Raw genomic sequence first — 19,812 nt, forward strand, 5'->3', positions numbered from 1 at the left:
TAACTCTCTGAACCCTCAGCTCAGGTTTACCTCTGGCGTGTTGGAGATACTCTACATGACGTAGGACATCAACTCCAATGTTCAAACCAGAGACATCCACAAGTTTCCTCGAGGTGACGGTGTTTCATCAGGTCGCCGTGACTTCAGGAGAGAGGAAGGAGCACGAAACAGAGACAGAAGCCCTTTTTAGATAGAAAAGGCGGCACATTTGCTCCAAGGTAAGGACGGCAATGTGCCGGCCTGTCTTTCTGAAACGGAGACGTAATATTCCTCCTTTTCCAAAAGCCGCCTCTGAGGTAGGAGTAAACATGTGACGTGAAGCTCGAAGTTGGGCTGTGAACAGAGACAACGAATTTGTCTTCAAAATAAGAGCTTTACATTGCACCCCATTGGAGTTTAGAACTGGGTTCTTAGCGGGGGGGCTTTTAATTTGAAAGTAGCGACCGTCCTTAGCTTGCCGCTACAACATCAAGCTAACACAACCAAACAGCTACAGAGACCGAGGAGACGCTGCATCTCCTGGATCTCAGCGGCTGTCCAGTTGTTCATCTTAATGTCCGCGGATGAAGTGATGGACTGACTGCTGTGATCAGCTGTTTCCTGGTTTTAAAACTCCCCGGCTGTGGGTCGCACAACAGTGCAGGTCATCCACACCTCCGCCCACCTCACGCAGAGGCCGGCACATTGACGGCTCGCTTTTAGATAGCAGGCGAGGAGGAAATAAGTGTTCCCTCCGAGGCGGAAAATCAGCGGACCACAACAGACCCCCAATTTGCCGCCCTCTGTCTAAAACCGCGGATCGAGCCGCCAAAAGGACGGGCAGATTGGCGGCTTGCTGCTCTGTCTAAAAACAACTAGAGAGACTAAAACACACAAACACACGGTGAAGAAACACAGAGGCACAGTGTCGATGAACACACGGTCGACGTGGTGGCGTGATGACGTGGAGAGGAACAGCGCTGTCAGACGGCTGCTGTGACGCGTCTCCTGTCAGACGGCGGCAGCGAGCAGGAACCCTGCGACACGCCGCCCTCTTCTCTCTGTCGAGCTTCTTTCTGGGAACACGAGGACAGATCCTGCTCACGGTGACGTTTTAAGAGTCCAGTCCAGTGATCCACACCGGCCCCGTCACATCTGTAGTCTCCTCAGAGCATAATGCATGATCACCTCGCCTCAGTCACAGGCTAAAGGACATGTGGAGCGGCGGCTGGTTCTGTGGCAGTCAGAGAGTCCAGCGTTCACGCCTCAAACAAACACACCTACAGCAGAGATCCACTGTTCCACACACACACACAAAGCTGCGACTGACAGTAACTGCTGAATCTTTCAGGACATCAGAGCAATCACACACAGTTTGAGTTTGTTTCATAATCTGACATTTTGATTGTCTGAAGTTTCCCTGCAGCTAAATGAAACCTTTTAATGCTACAAGTGGTTTTGGTTGAATCTGCATTTGTTCAAGTAGGAATTAGTTGTTTTTTTCACATATAACTCAATGTTTATACAATGTACGTGTATATATATATATATATATATATATATATATCCATTAATTACACCGAAACATTCAAAAACTGGACTGATTGAAAGACTGAATTTTGGGTGAGTTAAAGGAAAAGTTCACCCAAAAAAGTAAAACTGGGTCATCGTCTGCTCCACGACGATGAAACTCAGGTGAACTGATCGCGGCTGGCAGCCAAACTCACTGCGACTCATCCTCTGGGGAACATGAATGTCCATACACCAAAACTTCAAGCTATAGTTTCCCCACAATACTAGATTAATGATCCATACATCCACTATCACAGGGAACGTGATGTCATCCGTCTCTCAGACGAGGTTTGAGGTGAGTGAGATTATTTTGTCTGCTGAAATAGAATCAATGAAAGTCGAGGATTAGACGCGCATTCAAAGGAGAGCTGTGACACGGAGAGAGAGGAACGGATCAACAGCAGCTAATCGCTCACACACACACACACACACACACACACACACACACACACACACACACACACACACACACTCCTCCCATCCCAAGTCAAGCAGAGAGAATCACTGTCAGCATCGCTCTGTAACTTCCAGCAGGATGTTGGAGGTTCTGCTCCTCGACTCGCTGTAAATGGATTGAACATTCAGGGCAGAGACGCTCTTTCATTAAGATCTGTGTGATCTGACAGCAGGCTCGTGATGGCATACGAGGGCTGATTGTGCTGTATTTAAAACACACACACACTCACTGCAGGACGTGTGATTAAATCTGGTCTCTGGAAGGTTTGATCAGTTTGCAGCCCGTCACGGCGGCACATGCAGCGCCTCCTGCTGCGCCGGCTCGCACACACTCCTCCTCACGTCGTTGCATTTTAATACGGTTGAGATATGAGGCGCTCGGCTCATGCTGCAGAATTACAAAGCAGGATGGTGATTGATTATGCATCGCCTCTTGACTGCTTCCACAGAAAACAGCTAAGGAATCTGTTAAACCAGTTTTGCCACATACCGAACTGCAGCGCGTCATCCCCGACCGTCTAACCCGCGTTGATATGTATTTAAATTGGCTGCCGTCTCTCCGAGCGGCTCGCAGTGAGGAGGAGAGAGAGGAGCTTTCAGAGGGAAGCCAGCGTTCATTTTCAAACTTCAGATGAAGTCTTTTATTATCTGTTTGTCATCTCTCAGACGGAATAATTCCCCCTCGATGGAGAAAGGTCTGGGAACAAAAGCAGCTGGTTCAAGTTGTCTTCGTACGAATCCACAGAACAGACGTGGAAATCATTTCTCACAGTCGTTCGGTTCACACGAACTGATGATATCGTTCTTTTTAATGACGTCACGGTTGGAATGCTCTCTGTTAGCAACACATTCTCGTCTTCAGCTTCAAACCGTGACGCTCTGCCTTCTCTGCTAGCATCACTGCTGCACATAAATGACTTCACGGTTAATTTAGCAATAAAATGTAATATGCAGCACAGATGGACGAGCACTTATGTGGCGCGTTTACAGTCAGGAGCCGTTTGTGGCTCAGTATCTCGTCCGTGCGTGTGCAGCCTTCATAATGTCATGAAATCTTGTTAGCTGGACTACCATGATCTTAAACCGGGGTGAACGCAGGTTCTCCTGACCTCGCTGTAACCTACAGTATCCTGTTCACTTGTCAGTTCCACCACACGTCTCCTCAGAGTCGAGCTGCCTCTCTGGAGCTCTGCCTGAACCCTCCCCCCCCCCGCTGCAGCGTCACGCTGTCCACACCGTGTTGCCACAGCTCATCAAAAGATGAATCACCTCTGTATTCCTCTGGAGTGTCCTGCAGCGCCTCAATAACATCTACAGCCATAGATCAACCAAGTGTGCTGGAAGGATGTCAGAGAGCAGATCCTCTGAGACGTTCTTAAATATGACCCGAGAAGAGCAGTAAAGGTCTGTTTGTGTAGATGGATCCACAGGGCTGTTCCACACATCTGTCATACAGAGCAGATAGTCTGTAAAGAGGCTGCACACTCACACAGGCTGCGTCTCAGTTCAGTCTGCATCCTTCAGAGGAGCATCTGAAGGCCAATTACATCACAACGCTGTGTGAAGCCTGTCCCAGTCTGAAGGCTCCTCCAGACGCTCTTTCTTCTCCCTGTTTCTGGAGGATGCACCGCTACGATCCTTCGTGGCCTCACATATCCCAAGATTCTTTGTGCCCCCGAAAAAGAAGAAAGAAAGAGAGAAAATGGCGACATCACGTGGCGTAGATCGTCACTTTCGCGGGCCTGGGCGGCAGAAATGGTGACGTAAGGGTAAAACATCTGGTGACACAACCAGGAAATGCTCCAAAGGCTAGACCGTCACATTTAACAACGGCTGACGAGGTTAACAAGGTCTCTCTGAAGGACTCGCCTTCAAAGACCACAAAGGCCGAGTCCTTCAGAGGATGCAGACCCTGAACTGAGACACAGGAACTGTGTCCGCTGCACAGAGCCTGACATGTAAACGTTTAACCTGCTGCAGCGTTACTGAGCTGATGGTTTTATGGTGAAGCATCCAAATGGAACACCACCAGGTGTGACGTAGTTGAAAGCTTTTTTCCACAGATGCTACTTGGAAAGTTTGGTGCAAATCGGTCAAATAGCCTCGGAGGAGTTACAAAAAGTATGTTTATAAGTTTTTCAGAGAGCCTTAGTGGGTGATGGAGAAGTAGTCACCTGAGTTTCATGTCATTCAGACAGACTAATGTGGAGATATGGAACCCTTCGTGTTTTGAGCAAAATGTACAGGAAGTTGTTTTTAATATTTAAAAAAATGATTCAGCACAATTCAGCGAAAGTGTGGATATAAGATTTTTAAATGTGCGACAAAGTATATGTGTTATAAGCCAAAACGCACTGTGATTATAGCGCCACCTAATGGTGGAAATTGAGGACAACCATAGATTATGACATTTTTGGCAGGTGTGACGTTGTTCCAAGTTTGGTGAGTTTTGGGGCATGTTCAGGCAGGGAACAATGAGATGATTTGGGACGAAAAAGTCGTCATTCAAAAACAATCGAGACCTGCTCGGGCCCTTATTAACGAGACCTTTAGCAAAAAGTAGTATACTTGAAGTTCATTTTATTAAGTATGCTTGAGTATAAGTATAAGTATAGCAAGTATACTATGGACCATGTACTTGTAGCGTACTAGAAAGTATACTAATCTAATACTTCTTCGGATTAAATTGGAACATTTTAAGTTTATAAAAGTATACTTTAAGTATACTTTATAAGGACATTTTAAGTTTACAGAAGTACACTTTCAAGTATACATCAAGTACACTCATCTATATACTACTAGTGTACTAAGTATATACTTCTAGTCCACATTTTAGTTCATTAACATGTAAGTTGAGGAGTAATACCTCAAAGCAAACGTGTGTAGTGAAAAACGTTTTTATTCTGCTAAATTAAATATAAGCACAAATCAATGACACAATCTTTTTCTGAACTTACATCAAGATATTGTAAGTATTAGCACTTGTAATGTATCTCTCTAGCAATAGATTCACCACTTATTATCATACATGCTCCCTGCTTAACGGACGGGAAGTCTCTCCTGGAAAACTCCCCTTCACTCACGGTGCCAACAATTTTATCATCTTTGTTAATTCGACACAATTTAACCACAGAACAAGGATGTGAATTAACCCGCAACCGTCTTACACATCATCTTATTCACAAACACATTCACAAACCATAATGACACCAACAACAACAGAATACCCAAGAGTCTTTGCGCCACAGTCCACAGTATACTAAAGTACAAGTATAAGCTTTAGTATTAAAGTATAAGTCTAAGTATTAATGTACTTAGTCTTAGACTATTCTTTATACTTTTCAGTATAAGCCAAGTATACTTCACTATACTTTTCTTAAGTATATAAAATGTAGTATATAAAAAGTACACTTCAAGTATACTGCCTCAGTTTTAGTATAAAATAAGTATACTTGTAGTACACTTGAATAAACTACTTTTTGCTAAGGAGAGGGCGAGGTGCAGGTGGAGTAAACAGGACAAACACAGGTGAGGAAGCAGGGAACAGGCTGATAGAAGGGAGGAGATGCAGTGCAGGTGTGGAGGGGAAACAGACCGCTGAAGCTGACAACAGATGGCTCGTCGTGACCTCCGGCAACCAGCTCAGGTGATTATTTTACTGCATTAACGTCTCCTTTAGATGCAGAATATTCGTGTGCCAGTTCAGATGTTAGAGAACTAGTTTCTGCAAAACTACAGAGAAGGATTTGACACAATCCACAATTCTCTTCTGTTGCTACACTCACTTTGTGTCATTTGTTAAGTTTGAAGAGAAACCTCTAACTGTCTGATAGTTTGTGATCCGTTCAGTCGTCTGTTTGTCCGTCGTGTTGTGTTGACAGATGTGAAGCTTCTCAGTCCTGCGTGACGTCAGGCGCCTCAAACACTTTGTTAAAGTTTGTGTTCTCTGTTGGATATTAATAAAGAGCCAGCGTGTCTTCTGAACATTAACCGAGTGCTGTGAGTGACTACACGTAATCATAAAACAGTTTAATATTGTTCCAGTTGGATGTTGTGTTGTTAGATTGGTTATTTTGCTGTAAAACATGTAGATAATTAACTTTTTATTGATACTGGTTGGACTCATTAACACGTCTCCTCGTTATGTTCGTAGAAAACAATCTGCTGCATTACTTTTTCCTCGAAGTGTGTTATTAGTCGTGTGTAAATGTGATTTCTAGGACTCAGAGCTGGTTTAGGATTCAGTTACAATACAAGATATTGTTCAGGATCTACGTAGACGCAGCGACTGCATACGTGCAACAAGTCTTCCAGCGGAGCACTTGTAGCCGACCACGTCTCCGTTTAAGGACGTCGACTCTTCGGGGAGCTACAAATCACACCGGTGCTCAATTTTTAGAGAGCCGCCGTCGTCACGCGCGAGCAGCACTCACACATCACACCACAAGCGACTGAGCTCATCTCACAACGAGCCAGTCAATTATGAGCTCTGTTTGCTGCAGATCCCAACGGAAGGAAAGGAAAACACAAAGCCAATCAACTCGGAGTGATCCCGTCCCTGAAGTGATGTGGAGGCGCGGAACATTAGGAGGCCCGGGGGCGGATGGGGAGGGGGGTTCTCTCACTAATGTATCCCAGCCAACGAATCAGAAGCTCCGCTGATTGTGTCACTGAGGCAGAGATAAAGAGTCAGCTCTGGGATTCACTGATCGGGGTCAAATACCCCAATCAGCCTGATGGAACAGGGATCGATGAAAAACAGAAACAAGACTGACTTCTACCTTTTATCCAGCCAAAGTCTAAACAAGGTGTCGCTGTAAATAATGGCAGGAAAATTAACTTGGAATCACTTGATCGTAAATCGACGAGCCGACAGACTGAGCGGGTCGCCGGGGGATCAGAGGTTGTGAATCGCCACAGCTGCTCTCCTTCCTCCTCCTCCTCCTCCTCTCGGTCACGTGGTGCTGCCCGGTCCAGAGAGCAGCGATGTGCAGCAGAGCCGGTTCATCACTGACCGCTCTGCTCAGGGTCGGTGAAGGCCGCTGCTTCAGTCACACTCGGGGATATAAAACTCTGCAGCTCGTGTGCTTCAGTGACACCACATGAATAACGGTAATCTTCAGAGGAGCGTTCAGCATCCTCCACAAAAGCAGCCAACCACACAACAGCTAGAATGGCACGCAGAAGAGAGTATACCTCCGCCACGGCCCAACAGTCTCCTTTAATTCAGTCAAGTCTAATATCAAATACAACTGATTTAGATCCACCGTCAGATGTTACTCACTCCACATGAATATGCTGGATATTTCCATCCATTATAAAATGAGAAATTAACAAAATAATGGAAGTGAACTTCTGGACCCGTCCCTTCATGGATCCACTCCAGAAGTCATCCGGGTCCATTCTAAGCTGAGTCCTCGTCCTCCATCAGAGTTTCCTGCTGACAAACAACTCAACACAGAAAAACACCAGAACATTAACCCAGCGAGGATCTCACATCACCCCTGATCCGGTCCAAAAGAATCCTCCATTCACAGAGCGAGACGTGAACACAGTCCGACCTGACATCACCTCAGTTCTGTTCGGTTCTGCTCCATCATCCAACCCCATGATCCTTCAGTTACACCAAACAGTTTCCTGTGATCAGGAGGAATAACAAAGTGTATCCAGCTGGTGTGAGCGGTCGTCCAGGACGCCTCGTGTCGTACAGTCGTGTCAGCGATGTGCAGGTCACGTCTGCAGGTGTGGTCACAGGTGTGGTCACAGGTGTGGTCAGAGGTGTGGTCACAGGTGTGGTCAGAGGTCCCGTCTGCAGTTGTGGTCACAGGTGTGGTCAGAGGTCCCGTCTGCAGGTGTGGTCACAGGTCCCGTCTGCAGGTGTGGTCACAGGTGTTGGTCACATGTGTGGTCACAGGTCCTGTCTGCAGGTGTGGTCACAGGTCCTGTCTGCAGGTGTGGTCACAGGTCCCGTCTGCAGGTGTGGTCACAGGTGTCACAGGTGTGGTCATAGGTGTGGTCACAGGTGTGGTCACAGGTCCCGTCTGCAGGTGTGGTCATAGGTGTGGTCACAGGTGTGGTCACAGGTCCTGTCTGCAGGTGTGGTCATAGGTGTGGTCACAGGTCCCGTCTGCAGGTGTTGGTCACAGGTCCTGTCTGCAGGTGTGGTCACAGGTGTGGTCACAGGTGTAGCTCTCAGGTGTGGTCACAGGTGTGGTCACAGGTCCCGTCTGCAGGTGTTGGTCACAGGTCCTGTCTGCAGGTGTGGTCACAGGTGTAGCTCTCAGGTGTGGTCACAGGTGTGGTCACAGGTCACGTCTGCAGGTGTGGTCATAGGTGTGGTCACAGGTCCCGTCTGCAGGTGTTGGTCACAGGTCCTGTCTGCAGGTGTGGTCACAGGTGTGGTCACAGGTGTAGCTCTCAGGTGTGGTCACAGGTGTGGTCACAGGTCACGTCTGCAGGTGTTGGTCACAGGTCCTGTCTGCAGGTGTGGTCACAGGTGTGGTCACAGGTGTAGCTCTCAGGTGTGGTCACAGGTGTGGTCACAGGTCACGTCTGCAGGTGTGGTCATAGGTGTGGTCACAGGTCCCGTCTGCAGGTGTTGGTCACAGGTCCTGTCTGCAGGTGTGGTCACAGGTGTGGTCACAGGTGTGGTCACAGGTGTGGTCACAGGTGTGGTCACAGGTGTAGCTCTCAGGTGTGGTCACAGGTGTGGTCACAGGTCCTGTCTGCAGGTGTGGTCACAGGTGTAGCTCTCAGGTGTGGTCACAGGTGTGGTCACAGGTCACGTCTGCAGGTGTGGTCATAGGTGTGGTCACAGGTCCCGTCTGCAGGTGTTGGTCACAGGTCCTGTCTGCAGGTGTGGTCACAGGTGTGGTCACAGGTGTAGCTCTCAGGTGTGGTCACAGGTGTGGTCACAGGTCACGTCTGCAGGTGTGGTCATAGGTGTGGTCACAGGTCCCGTCTGCAGGTGTTGGTCACAGGTCCTGTCTGCAGGTGTGGTCACAGGTGTGGTCACAGGTGTGGTCACAGGTGTAGCTCTCAGGTGTGGTCACAGGTGTGGTCACAGGTCCCGTCTGCAGGTGTGGTCACAGGTGTCACAGGTGTGGTCACAGGTGTTGGTCACATGTGTGGTCACAGGTCCTGTCTGCAGGTGTGGTCACAGGTGTGGTCACAGGTGTGGTCACAGGTGTGGTCACAGGTGTAGCTCTCAGGTGTGGTCACAGGTGTTGGTCACATGTGTGGTCACAGGTGTGGTCACAGGTGTGGTCACAGGTGTGGTCACAGGTGTGGTCACAGGTGTAGCTCTCAGGTGTGGTCACAGGTGTGGTCACAGGTCCTGTCTGCAGGTGTGGTTACAGGTGTAGCTCTCAGGTGTGGTCACAGGTGTAGCTCACAGGTCCCGTCTGCTCCATCATCCAACCCCATGATCCTTCAGTTACACCAAACAGTTTCCTGTGATCAGGAGGAATAACAAAGTGTATCCAGCTGGTGTGAGCGGTCGTCCAGGACGCCTCGTGTCGTACAGTCGTGTCAGCGATGTGCAGGTCACGTCTGCAGGTGTGGTCACAGGTGTGGTCACAGGTGTGGTCAGAGGTGTGGTCACAGGTGTGGTCAGAGGTCCCGTCTGCAGTTGTGGTCACAGGTGTGGTCAGAGGTCCCGTCTGCAGGTGTGGTCACAGGTCCCGTCTGCAGGTGTGGTCACAGGTGTTGGTCACATGTGTGGTCACAGGTCCTGTCTGCAGGTGTGGTCACAGGTCCTGTCTGCAGGTGTGGTCACAGGTCCCGTCTGCAGGTGTGGTCACAGGTGTCACAGGTGTGGTCATAGGTGTGGTCACAGGTGTGGTCACAGGTCCCGTCTGCAGGTGTGGTCATAGGTGTGGTCACAGGTGTGGTCACAGGTCCTGTCTGCAGGTGTGGTCATAGGTGTGGTCACAGGTCCCGTCTGCAGGTGTTGGTCACAGGTCCTGTCTGCAGGTGTGGTCACAGGTGTGGTCACAGGTGTAGCTCTCAGGTGTGGTCACAGGTGTGGTCACAGGTCCCGTCTGCAGGTGTTGGTCACAGGTCCTGTCTGCAGGTGTGGTCACAGGTGTAGCTCTCAGGTGTGGTCACAGGTGTGGTCACAGGTCACGTCTGCAGGTGTGGTCATAGGTGTGGTCACAGGTCCCGTCTGCAGGTGTTGGTCACAGGTCCTGTCTGCAGGTGTGGTCACAGGTGTGGTCACAGGTGTAGCTCTCAGGTGTGGTCACAGGTGTGGTCACAGGTCACGTCTGCAGGTGTTGGTCACAGGTCCTGTCTGCAGGTGTGGTCACAGGTGTGGTCACAGGTGTAGCTCTCAGGTGTGGTCACAGGTGTGGTCACAGGTCACGTCTGCAGGTGTGGTCATAGGTGTGGTCACAGGTCCCGTCTGCAGGTGTTGGTCACAGGTCCTGTCTGCAGGTGTGGTCACAGGTGTGGTCACAGGTGTGGTCACAGGTGTGGTCACAGGTGTGGTCACAGGTGTAGCTCTCAGGTGTGGTCACAGGTGTGGTCACAGGTCCTGTCTGCAGGTGTGGTCACAGGTGTAGCTCTCAGGTGTGGTCACAGGTGTGGTCACAGGTCACGTCTGCAGGTGTGGTCATAGGTGTGGTCACAGGTCCCGTCTGCAGGTGTTGGTCACAGGTCCTGTCTGCAGGTGTGGTCACAGGTGTGGTCACAGGTGTGGTCACAGGTGTGGTCACAGGTGTGGTCACAGGTGTAGCTCTCAGGTGTGGTCACAGGTGTGGTCACAGGTCCTGTCTGCAGGTGTGGTCATAGGTGTGGTCACAGGTCCCGTCTGCAGGTGTTGGTCACAGGTCCTGTCTGCAGGTGTGGTCACAGGTGTGGTCACAGGTGTAGCTCTCAGGTGTGGTCACAGGTGTGGTCACAGGTCCCGTCTGCAGGTGTTGGTCACAGGTCCTGTCTGCAGGTGTGGTCACAGGTGTAGCTCTCAGGTGTGGTCACAGGTGTGGTCACAGGTCACGTCTGCAGGTGTGGTCATAGGTGTGGTCACAGGTCCCGTCTGCAGGTGTTGGTCACAGGTCCTGTCTGCAGGTGTGGTCACAGGTGTGGTCACAGGTGTAGCTCTCAGGTGTGGTCACAGGTGTGGTCACAGGTCACGTCTGCAGGTGTTGGTCACAGGTCCTGTCTGCAGGTGTGGTCACAGGTGTGGTCACAGGTGTAGCTCTCAGGTGTGGTCACAGGTGTGGTCACAGGTCACGTCTGCAGGTGTGGTCATAGGTGTGGTCACAGGTCCCGTCTGCAGGTGTTGGTCACAGGTCCTGTCTGCAGGTGTGGTCACAGGTGTGGTCACAGGTGTGGTCACAGGTGTAGCTCTCAGGTGTGGTCACAGGTGTGGTCACAGGTCCTGTCTGCAGGTGTGGTCACAGGTGTAGCTCTCAGGTGTGGTCACAGGTGTGGTCACAGGTCACGTCTGCAGGTGTGGTCATAGGTGTGGTCACAGGTCCCGTCTGCAGGTGTTGGTCACAGGTCCTGTCTGCAGGTGTGGTCACAGGTGTGGTCACAGGTGTAGCTCTCAGGTGTGGTCACAGGTGTGGTCACAGGTCACGTCTGCAGGTGTGGTCATAGGTGTGGTCACAGGTCCCGTCTGCAGGTGTTGGTCACAGGTCCTGTCTGCAGGTGTGGTCACAGGTGTGGTCACAGGTGTGGTCACAGGTGTAGCTCTCAGGTGTGGTCACAGGTGTGGTCACAGGTCCCGTCTGCAGGTGTGGTCACAGGTGTCACAGGTGTGGTCACAGGTGTTGGTCACATGTGTGGTCACAGGTCCTGTCTGCAGGTGTGGTCACAGGTGTGGTCACAGGTGTGGTCACAGGTGTGGTCACAGGTGTAGCTCTCAGGTGTGGTCACAGGTGTTGGTCACATGTGTGGTCACAGGTGTGGTCACAGGTGTGGTCACAGGTGTGGTCACAGGTGTGGTCACAGGTGTAGCTCTCAGGTGTGGTCACAGGTGTGGTCACAGGTCCTGTCTGCAGGTGTGGTTACAGGTGTAGCTCTCAGGTGTGGTCACAGGTGTAGCTCACAGGTCCCGTCTGCAGGTGTGGTCACAGGTCACGTCTGCAGGTGTGGTTACAGGTGTAGCTCGCAGCTCCAGCCGCTGCCTCCTGGTTTCCTCCTGAGAGGCTCACAGTCAAACTAATCTCCATTCTTCATGCCTCTCTTGCGTATCTGAGCGGTTGGATAGTGTAAACTGTTGGTTCTGGGCGGCCTCACACGCTGTGAAAGATCCCATTACTGTTTGTTTTGCTGTATTCATGCTTCATCCCGAACTCAGCAGCTTACTGCTGATCCTGCACGTACCTGCCTGCTGAACAGATGCAGGCAGGTGAGGCTGAACAAAATGACGCAGCAGCACTTTTCATGACTCCAAACTTTCCTGTTGAATCGAATTTTCATTCGAGGCTCTGCGGTATTTTTAGCAGCCCCACATAATGCTGTTAATGCTCAGCTGTGACGCTTTAAGGGACCGAAAGCCCATTTGGAATAAATGGGCAGTAACTCGGCTAATGACTGTGACAAAATCAGACTTTGATTGCGAGTCTTTGTTCTGTCTGTTGGTGGGAGAGAGAGCAATTAACGCCGCTCCGACAGCCCGTCAGAGCTTCTGAAATTGGATTCTGGTCCTTTCATAAGACCCTGGCTGTCGCTGTGACGCAGCAGGATCACTGATTCACTTACAGCCGAGCCTCGTACCTCCACAGCCTTATGGCACATTTCTAACTTTACATGATAATCACAAAATAAAGAGTTTATCTTCGAGAATTTCACGGCACATATTCAGACAAAAAAAAATAATCCTCCTCAGTGTTTAAGCAGGAAGCAGGAAGTGCAGCTGGAGTGAAGAGCAGCAGCTCCATCTAGTGGACAGAGAGTGACGAGCGTCCGCCTCATTTAACCTCACACAGAAAATATACATCAGAAAATATTACAGTGCTTCTGCAAAGTCATACGATACTTTAAATAACTGAATCAGTTAAATACAGGAGGCGTGTTTGTTGTTCTGATCATACATATATACTTTTATAATAATAATAATAATAATACGTTTATATTTCTACTTAAAGGGAAACTCCACTAATTATTCACATTAAAGTGTGTTTACAGGTTTTGTGGCTCCAGAGGAAGCTGCATGTAATCTGATTACTGCCTCCTGTGATGTCACTCAGTGGTTAAGATGTTTTGTGGGTAATGTAGGCAGCAGGTTTTATACAGGATGAAGAATGTGTGATATCTCTGGTTCTGCTGGATTGATCTGGATCATTTGTTCTGAATCAAACAGGTTTATAAGAGAGCAGTGACACACCTGTGGACTGCTCCTACAAACCTGCTGCCTACATTACCCACAATGCAACGTGTATGTGTGTGGAAATGGCTCACTGGCAGGAAACGCTGGCAGTTAATGTGAAACCTACTGCTGGTTTTATAGAGTTATTAATAAAGCCTGATCACATATATCAGATGTATGATTACATATTGATCTGTGACCTCATCGTGATCGATCCTGCTCTCTCTGTCACGTGTTAGTGAAGACAGCCGGCTCTGGTGTGTGTTTATTCCAACAGCTCACCTTCCTCTGACATTAACCTCAGTTCTCCTCAGCTCAGCTGTGACCGTGTGCGTTTATCCCACATTTATATTTGAACACGAGGTCACAGGACTCAGTTTTCACACTCAGCTCTTCACGCTGGCAGCGAACTGGAGGAAAGAGCTTCTCACGCCGCTGCTCGCCTCAAACCTTTTCCTCGTTTGCATTTGTGAATTCAGATCATGGCTGCAGAAGCTCGGCGCTCTCTCCTGCGAGTGGCTTCTGATGTTCGGGGGGATTTTATGGCTTCTTGTAGCTCTCGGTGGTTTTAGAGGGCCGGTTATGTTTGTTTGTGTAGCAGAAAGTCTTTTACATGATTATGTGAGAACGTTACTGAGAATTTGCTTCAATCAGATGTGGAATATTATTGTCTTACTGTTATTGCTGCCTGTGGCGTCTCCAATCTAATATCTAATTTCCTTTTTTATTTATTTCATTCCAATCGTTCTTTTTACCTCTCAGCCTTTAAGTCAGACAGGAGAAAAGATTTCATCTGTCGAGCACATTTTTTAATCCCTAACTAAAGAATAATTCATTTATGAGATCTGAAGTATTTTCTTGTGAAAAGGCGCCGACAGCCTCTTCATCTCCAAGCACCTCCATCGTCTCAGCACCTGAAGTGCACCGGGACGTCTTTGTCTCCTCTGACATCACTGAATGTTTTGTGTTTCAAGTGTTCGTCGTCTCTCTCTCTCTCTCTCTTTGAATCTCATCGTCTTTCAAACACACACTGACTTTTACCTGAATTGTGCAGCTTTCCGCCTCGCTGCTCAGGATGAATAAATGTTTTTGTCTTTGTCTCACAGTCACCTCTGAGCGTCTGTAGTCTTTGTGTTACAGTTCAGTAAAGTCAATCTGTGAGAATTAATTCCGTGTCGGAGTCAACGGGAACATTTGTAAGCAGCAGCAGCAGCAGCAGTCGGTTTGTTGATGCAAATAAAAAAGAGATGTAAAAAAGTCTCATCAATTCTAAAACAGAATAATTGGTTAGTAATCAGAACGTTCTTCACTCAGCGCCTGCATGAGATCGTCCTCTGCTGCAGGAACACAGACGAGACACAGAAACCTTCCTGAGACGCTGCTCTGGATTCAGCTGGAGGAAAAGTGATGATATTCACTCTCGGTTGACTTTGGCTGAACTTGAACCGTCTTGGGACCAGAACAGACTCCAGAGCTGTTTGTGGGAATATATATATATATATATATAGAGGAGTTCAGACATTAGCCTTGGCAGAAATGGCTCATCGTGACGGAGCTGCGTTTTCTTTTTCTCTCTGAATCACAAACACTTTTATTTTATTTTCTCGAGCTTCCTATCTGTCAGGTGATTGGCTGTGATGGAGCTGCAGGTGAAGGCTGAGTCTCTGTTTTATTGAGTTAGTCCATCATCTTTTCTCAGAAACTTTAGACTTTTTTTTCTTTCATTAAGAGTTTATTATTCCTTCAGATTGATTTGCATATTAATCTGGGAGCTGTTTGCGTTTCTCCTGCTCGACACTGAACAAATAGTGACACAGGAAGCGTATGAATCACGGCTGACACCGATCACACTCCCTCCAAACAAAAACAATCACTTTCCTTCCAATTATGAGACGGAACAATTAGCTGTGTGCGCTCGCTCGGCCCTGGAGGAAGACAACATCATTACCTTCATCGGTTTGATTATGCAGCAGCAGGCCGTGTTACACTAAGTGCTTTGGAATCAAATGTTTGCTGGCTGTGTATTATGAGTAAATCTGAAGCAGAGAGGCTCCTGTTCAAATCACACGTCACTCATTAATCTTATAAACCATCAAACCGGGGTCGGCGTGATTCGGTCCGACAGCCAGGAGGCAAACAGAGACAGCGGAAAAATTAAATCTGATGCAGACTAATATTTGTCTCCTGCAGCTCATCAGTGACAGAAGAAACCAGACAATCTTCAGACAGCGTCTGGTTTCAGGGCTCTGCTGACAAACCGACTGTTTTCTCTCAGCGCTGCAGTGGAAGGGCCGGACAGAAAGTGTTTCCTCCATCACACCTTGTTAAACAGTCATTCTAACGTGAATAACATGTAAATACAATCCTCTGCAGGCGGGCTGCAGCTGGGCGAGGTGCACCGTGGACAAGTCGCCAGCTCAGACGACCGTTCACAGGGAGAACATGCAAAGTCGGACCAGGACCTTCTCGCAGTGCGGCTACAGAGCTAACCACTGAGTCACCGTGCTGCTTCTTGTAAAACTGTTTTTGTCTGCAAAATAGAGTCTGCAAAAATTAGTCAAACTACTCTCCACCTCTACTTTAACCACTGACAAGCAGTACAGAAATTTAACAACAGTTCACGACACACTGCTGTCCTGTAGATAGATAGATAGATAGATAGATAGATAGATAGATAGATAGATAGATAGATAGATAGATAGATAGATAGATAGATAGATAGATAGATAGATAGATAACTTTATTTATCCCAGAGGGAAACTTAGGTCATCGTAGCAACGGTACAAATGAATCAAAATACAAATAAATCAAACATACAATCGAGAGGTAAGGGCAAATATTGATATTAACAACAGTACAATAGACATTATGCAAAACAACGTAGGTGAAAGTAAAACTGATCACACCTCAGTGTTCTGCACAGAAGTTCTGTACGAGCACAGTTCAGCATGTCTATAAACATGTATGATAAACGTATAGTGCAGTTTTTGTTTGTGTCTGGGTGAATTCAAGCAGCAGCATCAGGTAAACTCTGTGCATCATCATCATCAGCAGCACGATGATGTAAACACAGAGTCCACCTCTCCTCGTCACACTGGTCCTGCTCTCTGTCGGATCCAGAACAAACCATTTGAACTGTTCCTTTAAATGAGATTCTGTTAGTGACACAAAGACAAACTTTCTTCATTCTGCTGCTGACTGTGGAGCAGTTAGCATCAGCTGGACAGGACCAGTCTGAACCTGGAGCTCTTCTGTCTTTAAACAAACTCTGGAACCAAAGAATCATCCTGTGAAACTCTTTTCTATAAAAAGAATCGGTCTCCCTGTGAGCTGGTGGCGTCTGGAGGTGGAGGGAGCATGGTGAAGAATCCTCCTCAGCCTGAAGTGTCTTTCTCCTGGCTGTCAGGTACGTTGTATTAGAGGAAGGTTATGACACCGCTGTCACAGGCTCATCTGAATAAATGATTCATGGTGTTGGGGTGAAGAGCTGCAGAGGCTCATCGTTCATCACTCAACACGCAGACTGATGCAATGCTGCGAGGATCAAATCAGATTCTGAGCGTGGAGGGTGGAGAGAGAATAGATGTGATGGGTGAAAGCTGAAAGCTCGAGTCAAACGTGACGGGCGGAGGCGGCAGGAGGAGGAGGGGAAAGTTTCATAACTCAACAAAACACATTTCATTTCAGTCTAAAAACAGATTTCACCTGTCAAGAAGCAAAACACACTGTTGTCTAAACTGTTGGAAAGTCTTTTACATGATTTAAGATGTCTGAGCGTCACCATCAATAACACGACAGGAGACACGAGACAGACGGCAGCGACGCAGTGACACGACACGACACGCTGCTGCTGCTGCTGCTGCTGCTGGGAGGTCATCCAAGTTCCTCCAGTCCAGCTTCATGTAGGGTCACTGCAGAAACGACCGCACGACAACAATACACTGCAGTAAATGGATCCAAATATAAACCGCCACCAATAAGCCACAAATAATGCTCAGAACAGCACCAAACTTCAGCAACAGTACAAATAGGGTCTCAGCACATAGTCCGGGGCATCTAACCTCCGCTAGCTTAGCTGGATTTCTATTGTGAAGCTAAAAACAGACTTCAACTCTCCTCCATCAGCTTCCGGGTCGGGGAAGTCCCGACGCGACGATTACCGAGTGCAGTTAGAAATGCTCAATTCCGTTCTTTTCCCTGTCCGCTCTCGATAATAACTGTTATAAACTGGCAGGTAAGACACATATGAACTTTGATTGCTTTTCCATGGAGTCATAATCATACATTTTCATCCATGAGCCGCGGAACTCTACTGCACTCGGTAATCGACTCGTCGGGACTTCCCGTCAACAGGAAGCTGCTGCAGAAGAGAGGTAAACTTAGTCAGCTTTTCAGTAGAAATCCAGCTAAGCTAGCGGAGGTTAGATGCCCCGGACTATGTGCTGAGACCCTATTTGTACTGTTGCTGAAGTTTGGTGCTGTTCTGAGCATTATTTGTGGCTTTTTGGTGGCGGTTTATATTTGGATCCATTTACTGCAGTGTATTGTTGTCATGCGGTCGTTTCTGAGGTTGATAAAACTCCGTAAATTAGCGGTCTGCTAACTTGATCTCTCCAGAGGGAGTCTAACACAGTGTCACAGTGTGTTAGACCATGGATTAAATTTACACCGGAATATCCCTTTAATGATCTGGGCCATAAAATCTGCAACATTTGTTTTAACCATCAGCTCGGCAGCTTGTGAGCCACTTCTTTATTATTTCCCAGATTCAGGCTGGATGCAGAAACAACGCAGGTCAGTTCAAACCTCAGAGTGGAAGTTTGACTTCATCACCTCAGATACACGAGGACACGTCAGCAGATATTTGTGAGCATGTTCAGTAAATGTATTTTGCTTTGTATATTGATAAAGAGTTTAATATTATCCAGCCTTCTTATATAAAACTGGTCACGTTAAAGCTCCTCAGTGGCGTCTCTACCTGCCGTCTGTCAACATGCTCTAGACAAAAATAGCCTGATCAGAGGAGATGAACTCGTGTTATTCTATATTGTTTTATCATAAACTTCATATACGTGAGTCTGATTCTCTGAACCGTGGAGACGTCAGAGCAGACGGAGGAGATGGAGATGGAGGTTCCTGCGTTGGGAGCCGTGTCGGCCGAGCTTGAAGGAGATTTGTGAGCTCTATTACAAAGAACAACAAACAGATTCATCACCCGGCTGCCGCAGGTTCAGATCCTCCGTCTGTCTGTCTGCTTAATTGTCTTTTCTTTGTCTTTCACACATAAACAGGCTGTCCCTCCTCCCCTCCGTCTCCTGCTCTCGCTCTCTAACAAATGTCTCTCATGCATCAGTATGCAGGCTGCAGCAGGAGGAAGAAGGCCGACTGGGTGAATTTAAATGTGGAGTGCACTCGAGCCGGCAGCCGGCTCTGCAGATTTGTGGTTTACACAGTTTTGTAGCAGCTGATTTGTGTGTGTGTGTGTTGTGGAGGTGAGGCTGCTGTATGTTTTCAATTTGTTCCTTCAATTTCCACTTTATTTCCTCCTCTGTCTGACTTCACACATTTACAATCCTCGACCGTCTCTGTCATTTACAGCTCTGCTGGAAGCGAAGGATAGAAGTCGAGTCGCAGACAGTTTATTTGTGGAGCCTGAAATTACATTTAATGTCTCAGAGCTCTTTACAGGCAACGACAGAGGAAGAAGGAGACACATCTGCCCCAATAATCAGAGAGGGAAATAAAATATGATGCTGGAAATGTAAATATACAGTCTTTATAAATCCATACTGGCACTGAAGATCGTGTGTATGGAAACATTTACAGCTAGAGGTTAAAATAAGCAGACTCTTTCCTTCTCCAGTTCAATGAGTCTCGTACAAAACTGTAGAAATGTTTCCAGTCTGTGAGCGGCTGCAGCAGGTCGCTGTGATGATGATTACACAACAACTAACCAGCAGATCACAGCGCTGCGGCTGAAATGTGACCTTTAAAATCTCAAACCTCAGCTTCACGAGAAGTCCTGCTCAGTTACTGATGTTGTTACGGCCGCATTTAGTCGCTGACTGCAGAGAGAAGCAGCTCCACTTTGATCAGGTGGGCTGAGAATGTTGAGGAGCAACTGAAAAGCTTATTGAAGGTGGAGAAGAGAGAAAAACACACTTCTGCTTTGTAGACTTTATGTTCCTACTGATTTGAATTGAAATCACACAGCCTGGCATCATCTGACCGGGTGTATTTTAATTTACGTTAGCTGCTACAGAGTTTGTGTTGAGCAGGAACCACAGTGACGGGAGAGAACGAGCAGCGGTGAGTTAGAGCTGCTGCAGAGAGGAAGAAAACATCAGTGTGTGTGAGCGATCGAACATTACGAGGATGAACATCCTGTTCAGTCGGTACGTACTGAAATATCACTTCACCACACTTAATGTTAACAACGTGAGCTCGTCTCTGCTGAATGAAACAGGAAGCTCAGTGGGCTCTCTGAG

This window comes from Sparus aurata, chromosome 6 (genome assembly GCF_900880675.1).
Source record: "Sparus aurata chromosome 6, fSpaAur1.1, whole genome shotgun sequence".
Classification (NCBI taxonomy): Eukaryota; Metazoa; Chordata; class Actinopteri; order Spariformes; family Sparidae; genus Sparus; species Sparus aurata.